At 54.1% G+C, this 17,288-nt stretch overlaps 1 protein-coding gene across 3 annotated transcripts in view; it reads right to left on the bottom strand.

Moving 5' to 3' along the window:
* CSNK1G2 (casein kinase 1 gamma 2) overlaps window positions 1–5,488 on the bottom strand; it is a 33,530-nt gene extending 28,042 nt beyond the window's left edge. For all 3 annotated transcript variants that reach the window (XM_064280139.1, XM_064280140.1, XM_064280141.1), the window contains exon 1: window positions 5,390–5,488. The gene's annotated coding sequence lies outside the window, so the exon portion shown is untranslated. The remainder of the gene's footprint in view (window positions 1–5,389) is intronic.
* Window positions 5,489–17,288: the final 11,800 nt, after the last annotated feature.

The following is a 17,288-nucleotide window of genomic DNA, read 5'->3' as shown; positions in this document are numbered from 1 at the left end:
GCGCCCTGCCTCCTTTCTGAGACCCCTCCCAACAGGATGCCCAGCTCCTGGGCCAGACCGTGCTTCCTGAGCCCAGGTGCGGGCTGCCCCGGGAGCCTGGCATCGGTACCCGGAGGCCCCTTCAGCTCTAACTCCTGGATGTAGGTGCGGGCTGGTGGGAAATTCTCTAGAGGAGTCCTCACCAGGGAGAGAGGGGTTCGAGCCCACGCGATGGCATCTCAGAAGAAAGCTCTGACGATCTGCTTCTAAACAACTGGCCATTGAAAATCCTACAGGGCACCCTTCTATTCTGACACACATGGGGTCGCCACGATCGGGGTCAACTCCACAGCAGTGGGTTTTTATCTGTTTCTACCTCCCCTGACCCCCCTGCCGTGACCCAGGGATGGGAGCCCAGCCCCGCACTGGGGAGCCCCGGGCCTGTCACTGATGTGCAGTGTGCTCCCCCGAGCAGAGGACGTGGGGACACCCAGAAGAGGAACAGGATGGAGGACTAAGGGGCAGGACGCGATGGAATGACAGCAGGGTAGGGGCGGCGGGGACAGTGGATGCTGGGCTGCACGTGGAGCATCTGTGTACAGGGCACAGAAGCACGGACCTTGAGGAAGGAAAATATGTCCATAAGCACAGGGATCCTGCTGCTGGTGGTAGTGATGTTCCATAAAGTGTCGTGAACACCACGCCCATGTCTCCATCCCCTTGGGCTGCCGTGACACAAACATAGTGTGGGCGGCCCTAGAGAATAGATCCACCCTCTCTCAGCTCTGGAGGCCAGGAGTCTGGGGTCAGGGTGTGGGCACTCGGTGCTCCCACCGCAGGCTGTAGGGATCCTTCCTGGTCTCTTCCAGCTCTGGTGGCCCAGACCATCCGTGGCGTCCTTGGCTTGCAGACGGGTTCCCATATGGTGTCTTCCCAGCCTGCGACTGTCTGTCCCTCCCTTTTATGATCTCCCAGCTGGCATCAGCCCCATCCTATTCCAGCACGGCCTCCTTAATGGATCACAGCCTTGAGAAAAGCTCTGTCTCCCCAAACAAGGTTGCACTCACAGTACTGGGGTAAGGGCTTCAGTGTGTCTTTTGGAGACACAAATCAATCCTAACAGCAGCTTTGTTTGACCTCAGCTGGAAAGACACATGGTGGGTGATTCAAATTTTTTGCCTCTCTGTCCACAAAGGACCATGAGAGCACCATGTGGGGGGATTTTGGGGTCATAGGTGAATCTTGGTGAGCTGCAGAGTTTGCAGACACAGAATCGGAAAACTCTGACAACGTGATACTGTTCACACGATGGTCTGCTTCCTTCTCTCCTGGTGTCAGGCTCTCAGGGACCCCCCACTCCAGGCACCCCCAAAGAACCCTGCGTACACTTTGCATTAGCAACTGTGAGGAGCTGCGGGGTGGCACTGTCCTCATGCCAGCAGCCGCTGCAGGGCCGAGGCAGGGTCTCCACTCGGCCTAAGCACCCATATCAGCTAAAGCGCTCCCCTCAGTGCTTGTCTTGCCTGTGAGGAGACACGCTCAGACCGACAGGACCCCAGGGAAGCAACACTGGTGAGGCGACACCAGGAAAAACGAGAAGATGTTAGAAGGTGCTGGGCAGAACCTGAATTATTTAAAAAATGAGCCGAGACTTCTGATTACAGCTGCCGTTCGGGTGACAGAGAAGGTGGCAGGAAGCATGGAGGACATCCCCGGCCCCTGTTGCCACAGTCAACAGCCCATGACACCCTGTGCCCACTATCTGGTGCCGGGGGCAGGGTGACAAGGTACAGGGGGTGGGGACACAGGGCAGAGAGGGGAGGAAGGGGACCAGAGCAAGCAAAGATACGGTGTGTGGAGCACCCTGTGCAGAAGTGACCACAGAGGCTGGGCTGCACTGAGCATCATGTCTTCACCGCCCCCGACGCCAGGCCCAAGTGTCATCAAGTCAGGGACCAAGAAGCCAGCAGGCCCTCCTCAAACCTCATGCACAGGGCCACAGAAATGTTTCAGGTGCACTTTCCTGCATTTGTGGTTAGAAACTGTGCGCTGGGGTTCTCCCGAGGCCCATCCAATGCATATCCCCAACTCTACCCCAGCCTAGGGTGCGGCCCTGCCACTCCTGAACAGGCTTCGAGAGAGGGATCAGGGTGCAGCATTGCCTGGGCAGGTGTGTCCATGCACAGGGTACCTGGACAGGACTCGAGGAGACTCCTCAGCCGGAAGACGAGACATCCCGCCCCGCCCCCCACGGAGAGTGAAAGGCTCAGGTGAGTCAGGCCACAGGCCAAACCCCAGGTCCCCCTGGCCCGAGAGTCTCAGCCTGGACTTGTTATCCGTGAAACAGGCACCCGGCCCAGCTCCTGGGGCCCATGAGTCCCAGCCTGGATTCGTCATCTGTGAATTGGGCTCTCAGCCGGGCTCCCAGGCTATAGACCACAGCGGCTGCAGCAGGGCCCTCATGGTGACGGGGGTACACAGAGCAGCTGTCAGGTGGGCCTTCCCAGCCCCCAGACCTCTGTAGACGTCGCAGTCTTCACTCCATCTGTTTTGGCACCACTGGGTGCCCCATCCCTAGGACTCCGCCTCCTCTAATGGGCACAGTGAGCATCCCACACGGCATCAGCCAAACCCGCCAGGACATAGGACAGGGGGCTGGACACAGGAGAGCCTACGCTGCCCGCCTCGCTGCCATTGCCAACCCAGTGAGCCCCCACCCCTCCGCTGGGCTCCACTGCCCCGAGGCCTCCGTGGAGCAGGCTCCTGTGGGGCAGGGCTCATCCTGCCCCTCTGGGTTTTCGGGGTCCACAGCAGATTGTGGGGACAGTGCCTGCAAAACGTGGACCACACCCACCACAACTGAGGGGAGCACTTGGCCACGGCCAGGACAGTGCCAACTGTCCTGAAGTACGGCCTTGGTCCAGGTCCCTGTGTGGACACGGCCAGTGCCCAAGGAGGCCAGGCCCCAGGCCCCTCTAGAGGGGTATGCCTGCCCACCTGTCAATGCACAGGTGGTCTGGAATAGGCACAACCTCACTACTTGGACGGCTGGCCTCCCAGAGCAATGTGCTTACGGGTGTCCCCAAGCACAGACCACAGACACTAAAGCACTCCACTTAAAAAGGCCTCACTTGCTTCCTCCTGCAACATTCAAGTCACCACCATGTAATTACAGAACCTTCAGACAACTAAGGAAAAGCCTGCAAAGTCCTGCCCTCTCAGCAGTGTGGCCCTGTTGGATGTGAGGACCCACAGCCCTGTACCCACCCTCTCCCTAAGGTGCTCTAGAGAAACGGGAGGTGGGAGTGCGGCCAGCACTTGCAGGCCTCACTCTCACCCCAGCCCCTCACCTCCACCTGGTGAACGCTGGCTGAAATATACCTGCCCCTCCACTGGGGCCGCCAGTCCCCACCCCACTGGCCCCCAGCAGCCTCCATCCGCAGGGCCCCTCCAGCCCTCACGGAGCAGAGGCAACGGAAAACGACTTCCCCTTGGAGCCTGTGGGCCCCGAAGTCAGCTCTTGGAGCAGCAGGTGCCCCCGCCCTCCGCCCTGGGGATTTCCCGGCGCCACCGCCACCCCACACCCCTGCACGCGCGCCCCCACCCCACCGTTGCGTTTCCCCTTGATTTCCCCTAGGCTGAGGCCTGATCGACTCCCACCCCTCACTGAGCCTTTCCTGGGGGTGGAGATCCAGGCCCCCCAGAGCTGCAGCCTCAAGGATGACCATCCAACCGCCTGCACTGATGGGGTGCACCGTGGAGGGACCCCCTCCTGCACATAATGCTGCCGGAAAGAGGTGTAACAACGTCCTCCCCAAAGCAAACTCGGGGCGCGCGAGGAGCGAGCGTGTCGCCAGGCCCAGCGCAGTGGCCCGCCCGGATCCGGTGTTTCCGGAAAACAAAGCCGGTGGCCAGGACGGAAGGGGCGGCGCGGCCGCAGAGAGCCGGGAGTTCCCGAGCAGCGCCGCAACAGGTCCACCCGACCCACCCGCTCGCGGGACCCCGTCCCCACCCCAAGTCGCCCTCGCCCCGTCCTCAAGAGTCCCAGGGCCCAAGAGGGGCGAGAGTGCGCCGTGTGCGGCAGGCAGGGCTGCCGGAGGGGGAAGGGACCAGGTGGGGCCAGGTGGACGGGGAGGGGGGTGGGCTTCAGTATCAGAGGGAGTGGAGGGGGGACGTGATGCCACACCAAGTGGACAGTAGAGCCGCCTGGACCTGGACTGGGGGAGTCAGTGGAAACATCGGTCTGGAGTATGAGGGTCAGAGCTGGGCAGCAGGACGGGGAGCGGGGGGGCGGGGCGGGGGGACGACAATGTTTGCAGTGGCAGGACCAGTGGGGGCGGCTGGACCTGGGGTGGGAGCGTCAGTGGGGACAGGGCTGGAGTGGGCCGTCCATGAAGGTGGTGGACAGGGAGCCTGAACTATGGGGGTCGGTAAGGCTCACTGAGGGCGGCGGGTCTGGAGTAGCGATTCAGGAGATGGGACTAAGCGAGGCACGGGTGTGTGGACTGGGGAGCTGGGGTCTGAACTAGGGGGCGGGGATCTGGACCACCGGGGTGAACGCAGCAGGGGACACGGGACGGGGGTCCGGACCACGGGGGTGAACGGAGCAGGAAACGGGGGTCCGGACCACGGGGGTGAACGGAGCAGGGGACGGGGGTCCGGACGACGGGGGTGAACAGAGCAGGGGACGGGGGCCCGGACCACGGGGGTGAACAGAGCAGGGGACGGGGGTCTGAACTGGAGAACTTATGTGTGGAGTGGGGGATGGGGGTCCGGACTGCGGGGGTGAACGGAGCAGGGGACGGGGGTCCGCATCACCGGGGTGAACGGAGCAGGGGACGGGGGTCCGGACCACCGGGGTGAACGGAGCAGGGGGCGGGGGTCGGGACCACGGGGGTGAACGGAGCAGGGGGCGGGGGTCCGGACCACCGGGGTGAACGGAGCAGGGGGCGGGGGTCGGGACCACGGGGGTGAACGGAGCAGGGAACGGGGGTCCGGACCACGGGGGTGAACGGAGCAGGGGGCGGGGGTCTGGACCACCGGGGTGAACGGAGCAGGGGGCGGGGGTCCGGACCACGGGGGTGAACGCAGCAGGGGACGGGGGTCTGGACCACGGGGGTGAACGGAGCAGGGGGCGGGGGTCTGGACCACGGGGGTGAACGGAGCAGGGGGCGGGGGTCCGGACCACGGGGGTGAACGGAGCAGGGGGCGGGGGTCTGGACCACCGGGGTGAACGGAGCAGGGGGCGGGGGTCCGGACCACGGGGGTGAACGCAGCAGGGGACGGGGGTCTGAAGCCCGGACTCGGAGGGGGAAGGGCCTGGACCGTGGGGTTCGCGGGGTGGGGCGCCGGGGTGGCCACCCTCGGTCCCGGGGCCGGGCGCGCGTCCGCGGCGAGCGCGCGTCCTTACCTCTCGGCCTCCGCCGTGGCCCCGGCCAGCCGCGCTCGGCGGCCCCGACTCGCCTCAGCAGCGCGCCGCGGCCCTGCGCTCCGGGCCCAGCTCCCGCTCCCGCTCCGGCTCCGGCGCCCGCTCGGGCCCCCGCTCCCGTGCCGCCGCCGCCTCGGCCGGCCTCCGCATGTTCGGGGCGGGGGCCGCGTCCCCGCCGCCCGGCTCCGCACCGCGTCTCGAGCGCCGCCGCCGAGGGCCCGCGCGCCTTACGCCGCCAGCGTCGGCCTGGGGGCGGCGGCCGCGACGCGCGCACAGCGCAGCCGCCGTGCGCCGGGCTGGGCGCGCGCGGGGCCGTAACGTCACAGCGCGGGGCGGGGCCGCGCCAGGCGGCGGTGCAGCGCGTCGGCCCGCCGCCCGCTTTGCGGCATCGGGCGCTCCGCGCGACAGCTGCCGCGCTTTATGGCCGCTCCGGGGCCGCAGAGCCCCTGCCCGCGGGGCCCCAGGAGACGTGCGATCGCGGAAGGAGCCAAACGGCTCTTACGCTCGAGGGGCGGGGCTTCCGGTGCCCGCCTGGCCCCGCCCCGCCGTTGCTATGGCGACGCGTGGCCGGTCGCCCTTGCGCCACCGCCCAGCCACCGCATGTGTGGCGTCATGGTCTCGCCACCTGACGTCACCACGGGGCGGGGTTGTGCGTGGCGCGGCTCCGTGGGCGCCCGAGGGAGGCTGGGGACCCCGAGTGGGAAGCAGTGGGGCCTCCATCAACGTTGCAACGACAGGCTGCGGAACGCCGTGGTCCAATGCAGTGCCGTGGCTTACGGCCAAGAGAAATTTTTCACCTGAGTATCATGGCCAGGCTGCTGACCAAAAGGTTGGAGGTTCGAGTCTACCCGGAGGCGCCTCGGAATGAAGACCTGACGATCTACGCCTGAAAATCAGCCCTGGACAACCCTGGTGTTGAGTGCCGTTGGGGGCCATCACGTCGATGCCAACTCATAGCGACCCCATGTGACAGAGTAGAAGTGCCCCGTGGGGGTTTTCTAGGCTGTAGTCTATGGGAGCTGTTGGGTGGGTTCAAAGCCAAGGTTTCCGTCGGCAGCCGAGTGTTTAACCATTGGGTAACCGGGGCGCCTTTATTGAAAACCTCAGGGAGCACAGTTCTGCACACATGGGATCCCGTGAGTCGGGGCTGACCCAAGGGTAACTGGTTTTTTTTTATTTCGGATGGTGCAAACAGTGAACGCTAACTGGAAGGATGGAGGTTCAAGTCCACCCAGAGGTGCCTCACAAGAATCTTCTGGTGATCTTCTGAAAAAAATCAGCCACTGAAAACCCTGTGGAACACAGTCGTAGTCTGCACACATAGGGTCACCACGAGTTGAGGCCACTCCACGGCCGCTGGTTTTTGGGTTTCATGACCCAGGAGGGGGAGATGATTCTAAAATACGGTGCTGGTGGGCTTGTCAGGATCGTGACATACGCAAGACCAAGGAGAGGGTCCTGGCACAGGGAGCGACATCGGCCCCTGCAGGGTGCCATGTTCGAGATGCAGCACCCGAGGCACCCGGTCAGTGGTCTGCTGGGTCTCTGGTGCCAAGTACAGGACCTGGCCCACAATGGACGCTCCATAACTGTGCTTCTCAAAGTACTTGCTCATACATCGTTAGACTCGCTCCGTGACTGAGGAGGGACCCTGGGGAGGGGGTGACTGGCCAAGGCCCCACACATGAGGCTCTGCTCTACCAGGACAGGGCCTGGGAGCGGAAGGGCAGAAACGCTCATGGCCTCCCGGTCTTTAAAGCTGGAGGAATCATAGCAATTCAAATATTTATTAAGTGCCTGCCAATGTCTTTAAGAATAGAACAGTAAGCTAGTCTCTTGGCACCATCTCCCAGAGAGTCCTCAGTCCTGGGGGGCTGGGGGAACAGGACAATGGACAAAATGATTTCAGACAGTGTTATGGGGTGGAGCATGACAGGGTGGCTGAGGGTAGGTCACTCCTTGGGCTGGATGGTTGGGCAGGGTGACCCCTAAGAGCTGAAAGCTGGATGGGAGAAGATAGGAAAGTATCTCGGACTTTCCTTATAGTGCTGCCGTACTGTAGCTGGATAGGGCTGCCAAAAAAAGGCAGGGCTCGGGGGGGTAGAATTAAACTGGAATGTGAAGGCTGACACATTTTAGGGACAAACTAAGCCCGTGCAAAGGAACCCTGGTCACACAACAGTTCAGCCCTCAGCTGCAAATAGAAAGGTCAGTGGTTTGAACCGACCCAGCAGCTCCAAGGGAGAAAGACCTGGGGATCTGTTCCCATAATGATTACTGTCCAGAAAGCCCTATGGGGAAGCTCTAATTTGTCATGTGGGGTCGTTATGAGTCAGAATTGACTCAGTGGCACCCAACAACAGCAAGCCCTTGGAGAGGCAGGTTCTAGGTCTTGTTCAGCAGCAATGTGGCAGAGGAAGCCTGAGCCATGTTGGTCTTCGGCACTGTACCCTCCTCCCTTCCCTGATGGCAGTGAAATGAGTAAATGCCACGGACCTCACAGGTGCTGGGAACTCGGGGTTGTGTCCGCTCGGACTTCCTTTTCTCCTCTCTCTTAGTCTTTTCCATTCTTGGCGTTGAGGGAAGTCAGCTTTCAGGCACTCGAGCCCCCGGGAGGACAGCAGGCATCTCCTCCAGTGCGTTTTGCATTGTAAAAGGTGGGGCAGCTCCTGCAGCTGAAAGAACAGGTAAAGTGAGGCCAACCCTGCGGTTATGCCAGCCAGATGCTGTGTGACCACTTACCCTCTCTGGTTCTCTTCTCTTCGTCTGTAAATTGGGGCGAACAAGACCCCCACGGGTATATTGTAGGAATCCGTGAATTACTGAATGAAAAATTACCAGCATGGAAACTTCTGCCTCAGATGACCATATTTCCCTCTAATCACTTGAGTTCTCTAAAAATTGAAATGGCTTCGGTGCTTCCTCATTTATACGCCACTTCAAACATGGGCCACTTGTCCTCACTCCTTTTGGCTTTGTGGAGACGCTGTTTGAGAAAGGTGAGCGTGAGAAACTGCCCCTTCAAAACTTTCAGTAAAATAATACGAGCGTTGAAAAAACGATGAGCTGGTCTCCCCATTGCTGCTTCGCCCCAAGAAAGTAAAGCGATATCCCAAACGAAAAACCAAACCTACTATTGTGGAGTTGATTCCAACTCACAGCAACCCTACAGGATAGAGGAGAACGGCCTCATGGGGTTTCCAGGGCTGTAATTTTTACGGAAGACAGACTGCCACATCTTTCTCCCACGGAGTGGATGGTGGATTCGAACCACGCACCTTTCTGTTAGCAGCTGAGTGCTTAAACACTGTGCACCAGGGTGCCCCCAAAAAATCCCAAACAGCTGTGAGGCAGGGAAGGAGACAGACAGGAAGCACTCCCTTCTGTTCTGTTCCCAAATTCTTCAAGGAGACATTTCCATCTGTCTCCACCTGCACGGGGGACACACTGGGTGGCACAAATAGGTAAGTGCTGGGCTACTAAACAAAAGGTCGGTGATTCAAATCCACCCAGGTGCCTCAGAAGAAAGGCCTGGCACTCTACTTCCAAACAATAACCCATTGAAAACCCTGTGGAGGATAGTTCTACTCTGACACACACTGGGCCACCCACGGGTCAAGGCTAACTCAACGGCAAATGGTTTAACTTCCGTGGAGGGACCCTGAGCTCGGCTGCTAAGCAAAAAGTCGGCAAACGACCGACAGGCAGTGGGTTTGGGTTTGGTTTTGGAGGGACCCTGAGGACAGTCCAGTGCCGATCCAGGCACAAACCTGAACTGCTCAGTTGACATGTGTTGAATGGAGTTGAATTGAATTGACTTAGTGCTCCCTCGAGCCAGGCCTCTCCCCCCACAGGAAGGGGCTCTGACCTGTGTATTTCCCATTTTGCAGAGGTTTGGAGAAGTGAAGTGACTTGCCTACCACTGTCACCTGGATTCAAACCTTCAACACAGCCACCCTGAACTGGCGGGCAGTGCTGCCTCCAGGTGTTCTTTCGGGGGCGGGGGGCCAGCACCTCCAGCCCAGTCCCAGTGGCTACACAGGCCGAGGTCCCTCCGCCCTGGGACAGGGTCCAGCACAGGGCCTGTGACTAAGTCTGCCACATCAGTTGTCACTCTCGGAGAGCCGGGAGCTGTGGAGGAGACGCTGAGGCTGGGTGACAGCTGTCCACGAGCTGGGCCAAACCCTCAGGCCCAAGAGGCCACGGCACCCAGGACGACTCCAATTACAAAGGGCTTTCCCGCCTGCTGGGGCTCTGCGCCCAACTTCGGGCCTCCAAGGGGGCATCAGTCATCATCTCACGGTCATGGTCAAGTGCAGGGGTCAAGTGACTCACATCCAGGGCTGAAGATGCATGTGACCCTGAATCCGCTCCAGGAACAAGTGGTGTGAAGCTAACTCCCAGGAAACGAAATTCCCAGGAGTGGTGGGTGAGGGTAGGGGCTGTGCCCCAGAGTTACCCGTTGGCGGGTCACTGGGTCTCAGCCTCCTTGTCCATCTAAGGATGGGATCGGATGTGGTCTGAGCTGCCAGACGGACTTCCTCCCAGCGCCTCTGGATTTGACTGGCGATGTCTGCTTTAAGGACAAGAGGAAAGTGACGGAGTCGAATATTACGATATTCTGTGCTTCATAGGATTTTCATTGGCTGGTTTTTGGACGTAGATTGCCAGGGCTTTCTTCCTAGTCTATCTTAGTCTGGAAGCTCTGCTGAAACCTTTCCACCGTGGATGACCCTGCTGGTGTTTGAAATAGCAGTGGCATAGCGTCGAGCATCACAGCAACATGCAAGCCCCCACAGTATGACAAAGGGACAGACAGGGCTGAGGAGGTTGGGATGGGGGGACATCTCATTACCTTTGCTATATTCTATTGGCTAGAAGCAAGTAACAGGTTCTGCCCCAACTCAAAGGGAGGGGATTACAGGAAGGCATAAAACCCACTGCTGTCAAGTTGATTCCAACTTATAGCGACCCTGTAGGACAGAGCAGAACTACCCCATAGGGTTTCCAAGGCTGTAATCTTTATGGAAGCAGACTGCCACACCTCTCTCCTGCAGAGCAACTGGTGGGTCACACCATTGACCTTTTGGTTAGCAGCTGAGCACTTAACCACTGCACCACCAGGGCTCCTCAGGAAGGCATAAGTACCAGGAAATAGGCGTCGTTGCAGATCGAATGAGGGTCTCTGTGCCGCAGCTATCCATATCCACGGCCCTATAATCCCAACAGGTTAGGGTGGAACAATGAGAAGAGCTTAGCTGCTAACTGAAAGGCAAGAGGTTTGAACCCACCGGCGCCTCTGCGATAAAGACCTGATGATCTACTTCGGTAAAGAATAAACCCATTGCCATTGAGTTGATTCCCTGGTGGCACAGTGGTTAAAGTGCTCAGCTGCGAACAGAAAGGTGGGTAGTTCAAATCCGCCGGCTGCCCCACGTCTGCTCCCGTGAAGATTTCATCCTCGGAAACCCTATGGGTAGTTCTACGCTGTCACACGGGGTCACACAATGACAGCAGCATAATTCCACCACTAGAAATTTGCCTGTGAACACACTTGTGGAGCTTTGTCCAGCCATTTGCCAAGAATGGTCATTGCAGCCCTATTGATGCTGGCAAAATGGCCGGAAACCAGGAGATAGCCAGGGGCAGGTGCTGGCTCAAGTCACAGGTAACCTTCCAAAGAGACGTGGCAGCCTGGGAATGGGGGAAGCCTGTGGTCATGAGGCGGCAGGATCGATGTCCATCTGGTAGGGACAGCCCCTGAGATACTCATTAAGGGGAAAGAGCTGCTTAGAACACTGTGTGCACTGTGACCTTCTTGGTCCAGTAGACACGTGGATTTGGGCCAATGAATGAGTTTCACATCTTTCCTGGAAGGTGGCCCACAGACTCTTCTCAGTGATTTCCATAGTCGCGAAATGGGAGAGCAGGGAGGGGGCACTCAGACGACCAGGGTCTTGATCCTGGTTTCCAGTTCACTCAGTTTGCTCATCTGTGGCACAGGGGTAAGAACAGCCCGCAGTGGGCTACAGAGCTGGGTGAGGTCTTGGCCTCCCACACTCTTGGCTTCTCATGTTGGGACTCTCATCAAGGGTTATGAATTGAAATGTGTCCCTCCAAAAGATATGCTACCGTTTTAACCCCTGTGCCTGGGAACGTGATCTTGTTTGGAATAGGGTCTTTGACGATGGTATCAGTAAACATGAGGTCATACTGGAGTGAGGAGCTCTGGTGGCACAGTGGTTAAAGCACTGGGCTGCTAACTGAAAGGTCAGTGGTTCAAACCCACTAGTCGCTTCTCGGGAGAAAGACACGGCAGTCTGCTTCCCTAAAGATTAAAAAAAACTCATTGCCATCAAGTTGATTCTGATTCATAGTACCCTATAGGACAGAGTAGAACTGTCCCATTGGGTTTCCAAGGAGCAGCTGGTGGATTCAAACTGCGGACGTTTTGGTCAGCAGCCAAGCCCTTAAGCACTGCGCCACCAGGGCTCCCCATAAAGATTAGAAACTTGGAAGCCCTATGGGGCAGTTTATTCTATAGGGCTGCTATGAGTCGGAATCAACTCAACGGCAGTGGGCCTGGGCTTGGTCATACTGGAGCAGGGCGGATCTGAGTGGTGTCCTTATTCAAGAGGAAGAGACAGAGAGACACAGGGGAAGACGGCCCCGTGGAGACACAGCCACACACCAAGGAACACCAAAGGCCACCAGAAGCTGGAAGAGATGAGGAAGGATCCTCACCTAGTAGCTTTGGACAGAGCTTGGCCCTGCTGACACCCTGAATTCGGACTTGCAGCCTCCAAAACCCTGAGACAATACGTATCTGTTGTCACAGGCCGCCCAGTAGGTGGACGTTGTTATAGCACCCCAGGAACTCCTTTGGGGACCCACTTGTAAAGTAGTTGGAACTGCGAGTTTGTGTTTGGAAGTCGTGAAACGTCCAAAACACATGGTCTCCATCATGGCCTACAGGGGTGTGGAGGAAGCTGCCTCCAGGAAGCAATTGTGTGTTTCTTCCTGGACTGATGGGATTTACAGACATTGTCTCCAGAGGGGGGCGAGGAGAGTGTTGGCTGAGAAGGGCTTGACAGAGGGGTTGAGGAAGGTGGGCAGGGGATGGATACAGCGGGGCAATGCAGCCCCCCCATGGCAGAGCCCTCCAGCTGGCCTTGTCGCCTGCTGGTCCCCAAACACCTCCCTTTGCTCTTGCAAAAACGGGGTTCCTTGTGGGTTCTTCTTCAAGCCCTTGAGTGCTTGCTGCCTGTGTGGTGCTCTCTCCTTGCAGCCACCCCCCAGACTCTGCATGGCCCCCTGGGCTGCGGCCAGCCTCAGGGAGGGGCCCTGTGCAGAACCTGGGACCCAGCACCTGGGCCAGTGCTCTGGGCCAACGAGGGAGCCCGCTACTACAGGGAAGGGGGACAGGTGTGGGATGTGAGCCTGCGCCTTTCCAGGGACATGAAGGACACAGCAAGGAGCTCCCCAAAGGAGGAGATTTGGGCAAAGACTGGCCAGCTGAAGTTCTCTCTGTACCTGCTGTGAGTGGCAGTCTGCCCAGGCTCTTAAAGAAAAGAGAAGAAAGAGAGCGTTGGCCAATTCAAAACAGAAAATACAAAAATTTTAAAAATAAAAGAAAATGAATGAAATACAATAAATATAAAATAAATTAAGGTAATTTAATAAGTTGAATACAAGTAAAATTTAAGTGGAATGAGTTCAAATTAAATTATTGAGATAAGTAGAATAGAATAAAAATTGAATACATTAAATTAAACATTGAAGAAATATAATAAATAAAATAACATAAAATAGATGTTAAAAAATAAAATAGAATAATTAATAAGATAAATTACCTAAAATAGAATAAAATAAGTAAAACAAAATTGAATAAATAGAAAACAAATTAACCAAAACAGAATAAATAAATAAAATGGAATTAGTTAAGTAAAACAAAACAATAAATAATTAAAATGAATTAAATATTGAGTATATAAAGTGAGATAAATATACTAAATTCAGAAAATAAATTAAATTAATACAATAAGTAAATAAAAATGAAATAAAGTAAAATAAAATAAATAACACTAAATAGATTAGAATTAAAAATACTAAAATAGAATAAAAATTAAATTAACTAAAATAGACTAAATAAATTAAAATTTAAATAGGATAAATTAACTAAAATAAAATAAGCAGAAGAAATTGAATAAAATAGATTAAATGAAATAAAGTAAAAATAGAATAAATTAAAATTAAATTGAATAATTAAAATAATAAATTAAATATAAATAAAATCAAATAGAATATATAATACAAATTAAAACCAATAACATAGAATAAAATTAACATAAAATAGTATAGAATAACTAAAAGAATGATAAATATACTAATAGAATAAATTTAAAATAGAATAACTAAAATTTTTGCAACACATATGATATAGAGCTAATTTACTTGATAAGGCTGATAAATCAACGTTAGAGATATACCTGTAAGAAAAAAATACAAAAGGTCAATAAACGTGGGCAAAGAGGCTTAATCTCAGTCCTATTTTTCAAAAAAGCCAGTTGCCATCTCGTTGACTCCTCATGCAGACCCCGCGCAAGTCAGAGCAGACGCAGGCTCTGCAGGGTTTTCAATGGCTGATTTTGAAAGTAGATTGCCAGGCCTTTCTTCCAAGGCACGCCTGGGTGGACTCCAACCACCAACATTGCAGACAGGAGCAGAGCTAAATTTGGAGCTAGGTTTGCCCCACCTGAGGACTCTGCAGTCCTGGTAAGGAAACAGGAACTCTGGCAGTCACAGCGGGTTTTCTGGTCAGACCGGAGGAGATGGAGGTGGTAGTGGACACCAGGCAAGGGCCGGGCCTGCTGCTGTCGCTGCCGGGAGTGAAGCCTGCTGAGCGCTTCCAACAGGAAGACTGGTAGGATCTGCCTGAACTTTCCTGCACCATCCCACGGACGAGGATTCACCTGGTGGGAATGTTTCCTGGACAGCATGGGTAACAAGCACCCACCCGGCAGGAGAGCTCCCGATGGCAGAGTCTGCAGCAGGACGCTGGGACAGCCAGTCCCCAGCCATGGGGACAGTTACACAGGTGAGCACGACACACCTGTTCCAAACTGGGGCAATGCCCGGGAAGTGTCCAGGTAAACAGGGCAATGGGAAGAGGGAGCTCTCAGACTCCCGGGTGGCCGTGGGGCCTCTGTCTCTGAACTTCAGCACAGACGTGCTGGTCACTGGGCCGTTCCGTCTCTGTATCTGAGGACGAGAAACCACTGAGGCAGCTTTCCTACAGCCTTGAGAAGTCAGCTTTGAGCTCCTGGGAAGGTCCCCAGAAAACAGGGCTCCTGGGGACAAACCCTGTGGAAGGTTCACTCACCACTGATGAGGACTCTGGGTTTGCTCCTTCGTCCATTTGACGGGGGAGGGAGACTGAATAGAAGGTGCATTCTACAATCCAGGGAGGCCCTGGGTGGTGCAAACAGTGAACGTACTCAGCTGTAACTGAAAGGCTGGAGGTTCAAGTCCGGGCAGAGGTGCCTTGGAAAAAGGCCTGGCAATCTGCTTCTGAAATATCAGCCACGGAAAACAGCCCTACTCTGACACAGTTGGGGTCACTAGAGGTTGGAATCGACTTGAAGGCAACTGCTTTTTCCTACTCTCAAGAGTCACGCGCAAATGATCACTCACAAACCCACAAGTTTTGGATTGAATTGTGTCTCCAAAGAGAGACGCTGAAGTCCTACCCCTGTACCTCCGTGACCATGCTGGGAATAGGATTTCTCTTTTGTGGTTGTTAACTTAAACGAGGTCATACTGGACTAGGGTGGGTTCTAATCCCCCGCTTTTTTAACATTTTATATGTACAGGTCAAGTTAGTTTGTCATTCAAAAACGTATACACATATTATTATTCTGTGACGTTGGTTGCAATCCCTGCAATGTGTCAGCACTCTCCCTCTCTCTACCCGGGATTCCCCGTGTGCATTCATCCAGTTTTCCTGTCCCTTCCTGCCTTCTCGTCTTTGCTTTGGGGCAGGTGTTGCCCATTTGCTCTCGTGTACTTGAACTCAGAAGCACGTTCCTCACATGTGCTCGTTTTTGTTTTATAAACAAAGGCCTGTCTAATCTTTTTCCGAAAAGTGGGCGTCGGGAATGGCTTCACTTCTGAGTTAGCAGGGTGTCTGGGGGCCTTAGCCTCGAGGGTTCCTCCAGTCTCTGTCAGACCAGTAAGTATGGTCTTTTTTTGTGGATTTGAGTTTCGATCTACGTTTTTCTCCTGCTCGGTCCGGGGCTCTCAGTCGTGATCCCTGTCAGAGCAGTCGGTGGTGGTAGCCAGGCACCATGTCGTTCTGGGCTCAGGCTGGTGGAGGCTGTGGTTCATGGGGCCCTGTAGTCCTTTGGGCTAATATTTTCCTTGTGTCTTTGGTTTTCTTCATTCTCCTTTTCTTTGAATGGGATGGGACCAATAGATGTATCCTGGATGGCTGCTCGCAAGCTTTTAAGACCCCAGACGCTACTCACCAAAGTAGGGTGTAGAACATTTTCCTTATGAACTATGTTATGCCAATAGACCTAGATGTCCCCTGAGACTATGAGTGCTGTCTAATAAAAGGGAAGGACAGACATGGGGACAGGGCCACACAGGGGACACCACATGACGATCCGTCCACAAGCCACAGAATGCCAAGGATCGCCGCAGCCCCAGAAGCTGGGAGAGAGGTAAGGACATCTCCTCCCTGAGCGCCCCCAGAAGGAACTGACCCAGCTGAGGCCCAGATGTGGACTTCTGGCCTCCAGAACTGTGAGAAAGTTAATTCCTGTTCTCTTAAGGTGCCCACTTTGTGGTATTTTGTAGAATTCTTGCCTTCTGTGCAGAACTGAGTTCAATTTCTGATGAATGTAGCAAAGGCTGGAATGTAGCGAAGACTGACTCACTAGCCAGAGGCTCTCTGTACAGATATTTTGAGTGAAAGTCGGCCCGGGGTCTTAAAGAAAAGACAGGGAGCATTTGTCAATTCGAAAAATAAAAAATAGAATAAATAAAATGATAGGGATAAAATGAAATAAATAAAAGAGAAATAATGAGATAAATAAAACAATAATATTAAACAACAAAATTAAATTAATAAAATAAACTAGAGAATAAATAAAACAGAAAATAATAAAATAAAATTAAACTAATATAAAAAATAAATAAAAACTATATTAACTTTAAATACAATTAATGAAATTAAATTAATGTAAAATAAACACAAATAACAAAATATTAATTAACATTAAAATAGATTAATAAAATATAATTAAAATGAGATAAAACCAAGTAAAATAAATTTGAATATATAAGATAAAACTAATTGAAATGCATAAAATAAAACAGAATATGTAAAATAAAATTCAGTAAATACAATAAATTAAACTTAAATAGAATACAATAAAATGGAATGTAAAATACAATAAAATACAATAAATGAACTGAAATAGAATAAAAACAATAAAATAGATATAAGAAATAATTAATTAAAAATAAAATTGTTGTTAGATGCCAGCAAGTCAGTTCCGACTCCTAGCGACCCAATGCACAGCTGAACGAAACCCTGCCCGGCCCTGCGCCGTCCTCACAATCATTGTTATGCTTGAGCCCATTGTTGCAGCCACTGTGTCAGTCCATTTTGCTGAGACCCTTCCTCTCACTCTTCCTCATTTTCGCTGACCCTCTACTTTACCAAGCACGAAGTCCTTCTCCAAGGACTGGTCGCTCCTGATAACATGTCCAAAGTACTTGAGATGCAATCTTGCCATCCCTGCTTCTAAGGAGCATTTCTGGTTGTACTCCCAAGACAGGTTTGTACATTCTTGTAGCACTCCATGGTATATTC

The sequence above is a fragment of the Loxodonta africana genome, chromosome 3 (assembly GCF_030014295.1).
Source record: "Loxodonta africana isolate mLoxAfr1 chromosome 3, mLoxAfr1.hap2, whole genome shotgun sequence".
Taxonomy (NCBI): Eukaryota; Metazoa; Chordata; class Mammalia; order Proboscidea; family Elephantidae; genus Loxodonta; species Loxodonta africana.
The sequence above is the reverse complement of the archived record's forward strand: the minus strand, read 5'-3'. Positions and strand labels throughout refer to the sequence as shown.